Consider the following 6,831-nt stretch of genomic DNA (forward strand, 5'->3'; position numbering starts at 1 on the left):
CCACTGTCCAGTGTGGGGGCTCAAGGGCAGACCCCAACATTGTGACCGCGCCTTCCTGAGCACTCCCTGGTGCAGACTGTAAGTCTGATGCGGAAAATGTGCTGTGATCATCACAGGGGCCGGAGCAGCTGCTCAAGGTGGAGTCTATTGTCAAGGCTCTCCGGGTAACAAAAAGAGGAAAGGCCTATCAAAGTGTTTCCTGCTCGCAGGAGCCATATGCTTCCATTAATTCTTTGCCCTGAGTCAGTCTGTCTCCTCCAGGCCGGCATCACAGCGTTTCCACTGTCCCCGGGAACAGAACGGGCAGTTAATGTTAAAACCTTTCCAGAGGGAGGTTATTCAGTGAACGAGTTCAGAGGTCCGGTGACATCACCTGCCCTTCTCCTATGGAGGAGACATTACAGTTGGGCAGGATTCTGCTGATTTTTGCTGACTGCTTTGGCACTGTCGCAGACGTGAGATTGGGCATGAAGGCTTGGTTCTTCCTGTCCCACCAAGGGGGTCACAGAGAAACAGCAACGGATGCTCTCTGAACACTGCCTGAGCTCATTCGCACACTATGGAAGACCAAGCTAGGGACAGAGGCAAGCAAGGCAGCATTTCGGAGAGAGTGGCGGACTTTGAAGAGCTGCATTCATTAGTCACGGGGGTTGATTCTCAGCGCTGAAGTGCGGTTACTCAGATGAGCTCACGGAGAAGGTGGGAGGTAAGCAGAGGACACAGCGATGAGGCAGGCAAACAGGAAGGAGTTGAGAAATGCACAGACAGCTGAGCTATGGCTGAGCACCCAGTGCTAATCTGGGGCCCAAACTGGCAGAAATCAGGACACCATAGCCAAGGGCCTGCCAGTCACCAGTCATCTGAGTGAGGTCACCACATGTCATCCAGCCACCAGCTGACCAGAGGCACCGGAGAACCTGGCAGAAGACAGTGACATGGGCTCAGGTCAAAGGATGAACACGGCCCCACACAGAGCTACGTGCTAAGCACAGTAGTGTTCACCTCAAGTCACTGAGTGGTGGAGTAATCTTTCACACGTGGTACACATGTGTCTCCGAGGTCAGGAGGTGAGCTCTGCTGTGGAAAGTCTGTCAAAGCTTGCCAAGGTGAGGTGAATGTCCTCAGAGCTCTCCATCTCCTTTAGCCTTCCCTTGTGTTTTGTCCTGTTATTTAGGGGTTCAACTTCGCCCATCAATTAGTAAGTCAGGAGTCACTCTTTATATTGCAGATGGCGCATTTTCTTAGAATGACTGTCTTCCTGAGTCTCTCGGCTGCAGTCCCCAGGATGTGGAGTTTCTGCTCTTTCTTAGCTTACCTGCAGAGGTCTGAGCAGTAATGCAGCCAGCCGATCCACCCCAGCCTGGCCTGAGGAACCATCATGTCTCGTTAGTCCCGTATTTTCACAGACACCTCTGAGAGCAGCAGCAAGCTTTTAAAATTTAAAATTACAACTCAGTCCTTTTACATCTGTTTAAAATAACAAGAAACAGCTGTAAAGGAGTCGAAAGAGATGTAGGCTTGAAATCCATTCAGTTGCATGTAGACGCATTGAAATCTTTCAGGAACGAAACAGATTTACATGTTAGGCTTGGTCTTCAAATGTGGAAGAAAAAGCCATTCACTCTTGGCTATTCGTTGTGACTGAAAAAACTTCAAGACAAAAATCAGATACTCCAATTGTCATTTTGCCGATGTAACATCCTGCACTTACTTAACTGATACAGTTTAACCAATTCATCTTATTAAATGACTATTTAGGGTAACACAATATGATCTTTGTAGTTGGTAATTGAAGTCTACACCCAATAAAGTTTGGTTGGTGAAACACAAGCAAGAATTCCTTCCCCAGTTCCCACACTTCTCAAGAGCAGATTATGCAGCTGCCTAAACCATTCCGTTGATTCTGAAATTCTTTCCCTCTAAGGTAAGATATATAAAGTTACTTTTGTGGTCAGCACAGCCTTTTCCTTGTTGAGGAACTACCCTCCCTCTGTCATGCTCGTCCAAACGAAACGCCCAGGCTGTGGCAATCTCTGGTTGTGATAGGGCTCAAACTGGAAGAGGCCAGGACACAGTGTTCAGTTGTCTTAGATCTGTACCAAGACATACAGAGGCTTTATCAAAAACAACAGACTGGAGTGTCAGTGAAGCTGGTTCCCAAAGGATCAGAGAATGTGTTTGCTTCCCCTGAAGGAATTCAAGCTACCGTGCTTACAGGAAAGAAGGCAAAGTGCTTAGCGGTGGCAAAATGCCTTGGCAAAAATGCTGTCATTCACACAGCTCTTTCAGCATGAGCCGTGGCTCCGGCTGATGGGGCGCAGAGAACAGAGCCCTCTTTTGAGAGGTTGCGGTGATCGGGAGATGCCAAAGTACTTTCAGAGAGTAGTGTTGAGACCTCAGACAAATACCTGTGTTAAAGTGATATCTGTTCGCGTTAAAAACTGAACAAACACTTGTGAAGCATCTTGTACCACATAAAGCTCTGTGCTTGAGGCATTTGTAATGATTAACCAAGAGCAGCGCTCACACACCCTTCCGGGCACTTAACCAGGGGCTTAACTGCCGCATGGGTTGCTATGTCAGACTTACGGCAATCAAGAGAGACAAGCACAAAGTGTTATGGGTCGAACGACGGTGACAATCCATCAGTTGAAAGATCTCCAAATGTAACTGTGTTGCTAGACTCTGAAAGAGGAAATTCTATGATTGGACTGAGCTCCCGTCCAGTATGACTGACTGATCTTTATGAGAAGGGCATGTAAGCCGCAGACATTAGACACACACAGGAGGATGGGCGTGTGAAAGGCTTGAGGGAGGATGGGCGTGTGAAAGGCTTGAGAGCCTGCTGTCCACATGGGAAGGAGCCACAGGCGACAGCAGCCCTGACCTCATGCACAGCCTCCAAAGAAGAAGTAAAACTCCCCATGAAGCTAATCAGTCAATGGCTGTATTAGTTATGCTTGGTGTCACTATGGCCCAGTCCCTGACAGGGCCACTTAAGGAGGGAGGATTTACTTTGACTCATGGTTTTAGACTACACAGTCATCAAGGCAGGGAATGCGTGGTGAGGTTCACGGCCAAGGGCCAATAGGGCTGTTATGGGCTACGTGATAACACTGTGAACCCCAAGTTGGCATTTGCGTTAAATAAAATCAACCTTGAGTCAGGAGGTAGAGCCAACAACCAGTTGGCAGAAAGTAATCACAGAGGCAGGGGGTCCAGGAAACTGATGAGAGACTGGAAGAAATAGCAGGGGGGGACTTTGAGTGTGGTAGTCTCTTTTGGTTTGCACGGTGTTTTTCAGAGATGTCGGGGAAGAGGAAAAGGCAGCTAGTTGCTCCTCAGCCTCTCTGAGCTAGCAGGTTTTCACCCCGCCTCTGAATCCTGAGCCTTCGTGCTAAATAGAACAATAGAGATTTAGTTTAAAACTGCACTCGGTGGCAGCAGCAGGAGCCTCGTCTGGTGGGACGTAAGCGTCCTGCCTTGACCAGAGACACAAGCCAGTATCTGCGGTTGCCCAGTCTCTGGCTGAAACAACAGTAGATTCAGGTGCAGCTGCTGTGTCGGATATAAAACAACCTACGGTGATTGCCATTCGCACTGTGGTAGACTGGGAAGCAGAGAGCTTATCTGAGCCAGGGTCTGTTTCCAAGTGCCCATGACTAATACATGACTTCTATAACATATCAGGTATGTTCTACCTCCGGAAGTTCCACAGACTTTCAAAACACTGACACTCTTTAAGAATGCTTATTCAAGACATTAAGTCAGGAACCTTCCAGGTTCAAACCGTAACAGTGGTGGTCCTAACAAACTAAAATATTCTATTGTCGCTACTGATGTTTTTGATAATTAAGTGGGTTTAATAAAGCATACCTAACTTCCTCAAAATTCCATGCACCTAATAAAAGGCTGCAACAGGACTAGAACCCAAATCTTCAAATCATCTTGGTCTGTCTTTCTGCTGTCCATCATACGGTATGGACAGGAAGTTTCCAGCTGTCACCAGACAGGGTCAAGGAGAGGGGAATCAGAAAGTAGATTGCTCTTTGGCATACTGTCATGGCTGTTTGTTTTGCTGCTGCGGATTTCAGGTGTCCCCTGTTCCTCCAGGCTGTCTGCCCTGCTCCCTGTAGCGTGTCTGTGGATGAGGACCTCCAGGAGGAGAGTGCTCCCGTAACTGCTGCTGGTGCTCTAACCCACATAAATGACTGCTAGAGACAAGCATTAATCATTCTTCTGAACAGACTAAGTTGTCTGGACTAAGGAGGAATCTTCTAGAATAGCAGTCAAGTGGGGAATATGTGAAGAGGGGTAAAGACAGTCCCTTCTTTGAAAAACACAGTGAGGCTGGGCGGTGGTGGCACAAATCTTTAGTCCCAGCATTTAGGAGGCAGAGCCAGGCAGATCTCTGGGTTCGAGGCCAGCCTCGTCTACAGAGTGACTTTCAGGGCAGCCAGGGCTGCACAGAGAAACCCTGTCTTAAAAAGGCAAACAAAAATAACAGAAAAGAAAAGCACAGTGATTGCTAAGACGATATACTCTGTGGAGTTTCACTAATAATGTCAACAGTAAGGAATGGTACAACCAGGTTGATTCCTAGAACAGAAAGTCAAAGTAATGGTATTGTTTGGATTAGATATGATGAAAATGAGACATTTCATGATAAGGGACAAATCACACCTTGGGTTAATGGTTTGCAAACTGTATTGAGGCCCGCAATGCAGCTGGGGATGATTGGATGGATAGAAATGAGCCGTGTCTTTACGGTAAGCACAGCGTGTCACTTTAATCTAGGTCAGTGGTTCTCAATCTGACTGAGCCGAAATACCACCCAAGGAGCAATTGCTGAGCGGAGGCAGCAGGGTCCAGCCCCCCAAACTCTGGTTCATTAAATCCAACCTGGATTCGAAAGGGCTCCCCATAGGGTTCTGCTAAGAACAGGCTTGCAAAAAGTGCCCGGGCCTGGGATTTCCCTAGCGTCAGTAGGAAGGGCTCCCCCAGAACCACAGAGTTCTCCCAAACCTCTCAAGGGGTAAGAGCTAGGCATAAATAGTCTCTAAGGACAGACACAATTCAGGAGGATGAGAAAGAAAGTGACGAGAACCACACCTCCTGGTTAACATACGTGTATGCCAAATGTTGGATTAAATCCAAAGAAAATACATCAGCAAAGCGAAGGGGTCGCCTACACTACTGCAATCATTATAATCAAGGCAGCACTACCATCAGCTATCTTCCTAGCCATACATTTTTAATGAAGGACGGGATCACTAAGCTAAGAAAAGCTACGGTGCAGTGGGATGGACCCTCGCTCTTGGTCTTATATTATAAAGGACTGGAAGGTGCAGTGTAACCCAAGGAAGGGTTCTGACACTCTGACGGAGCTTTGTGAATACCGAGTCGTGGGCTGTATGATCGGAAGGTTTGGATGGTTACAGCTCTGCGCACAGTAGAGATGGCCTCAGTGACTCTGCCCTTGAGTAGAAGTCGAAGTGGGCGAAACATTACCAGAGAGTCTGGGCAGGAGCACCAACCACCCAGGACAGAGTCTGTAAGAGGCCTTGTGCCTCTGGGTGACTGTTGCTAACAATCAAAGCTTCTCACTGGATTGTTGTTGTATGAGAGAGGGGGGGGAGGGAGAGGGAGAGGGAGAGGGAGAGGGAGAGAGAGAGAGAGAGAGAGAGAGAGAGAGAGACCAGCTGATTGTGGGAGGCTAGGCAGGTCCAGTTTATCATTGCCCTTGGAGAAGACTATGAGGATGAAAATGGGGCAGATGTCTTCTAGTCGCAGACAAGAGCAAGAAAGGAATTTGTCCATAGAATTAGGAATCCTTCCTTCCTGCAAGTCCCACCTCAATATGGTGGTATTTGCACACTGGGGCTGTCCTCAAGAGAGGAAACAAGGCCTAGAGTGTGGGGGTGGGGTAAGGAGGTCCTCTGGGCCCCAGGAGGTGTGTCTGCAGTGTTTGGTGTAGCATGTAGAGAACACATTGCTACAGGAAAAACCTGCTTTCTCTAAGCTCCTCAAAACCTTAGGGGACACGAGTTTACTGGCAAAATTCTGTAAGGTAATTTTGCTTGTAGGTTTCTAAACTGTATCTACCAAACGTGTGTTCACACCGAAGCAGGGTATTTTAATAGGATTGTGGGAGACACACCAAGTGCCTGGAAACTTCAGAAGGCTTGCCCGTGTGGGAAGAGCCAGATAGCTGTTTTTACTAGCAAAAGAGTCGGACTCAACACATCATCTAGACAGCCACAAATCTGAAAGTTTAGGCTGGGAAGTCTGTAAGATGGCCATGTCCCCATCTCACCTGGCAGCCTTTTCTGCTCAGGGTCTTCTGGGTCATCAATAGCTTCCATGTAGTGGCTTGCTGTCACTAAGTCACATGCCTTTTCCCTCTGCCCCACAGGGAAGAGGCCACTGGGTTCTAGAGGAATCTTTGCGAGCTGACCGTGAGATCTGCTGCTGTTTAATACATTATTTTTTCAAGGCCAGATGTGCACCACCAGCTAGCAAGTGTTACTAGCATACGTAAAGTCCCCAGTGCTTCCCCTTGCTGTCAGGACAGATGGATCCTAACTTGTCCTTAAAGGCCTAGTCTCTTTTGATTGTCACTCTTTATTGCTTAGTCCCCCTAGTGGCAATCAACGGAGACTCAAGCATGAACCACTCTTTCTGGCCTCCTTGCCTTCATGGTCAATATGTCCGTGGGCCGGCAAAAAATTTTCCTTCTTGTCTGCTGCTCCTCCATCAAATCTTGAAGCATCTGTCAGGTTAGGACTATGTGCTAATCTACCTTGCACAGTACAGACACGTGCACACATA

Source organism: Microtus ochrogaster, linkage group LG7_11 (assembly GCF_000317375.1).
Source record: "Microtus ochrogaster isolate Prairie Vole_2 linkage group LG7_11, MicOch1.0, whole genome shotgun sequence".
Taxonomy (NCBI): domain Eukaryota; kingdom Metazoa; phylum Chordata; class Mammalia; order Rodentia; family Cricetidae; genus Microtus; species Microtus ochrogaster.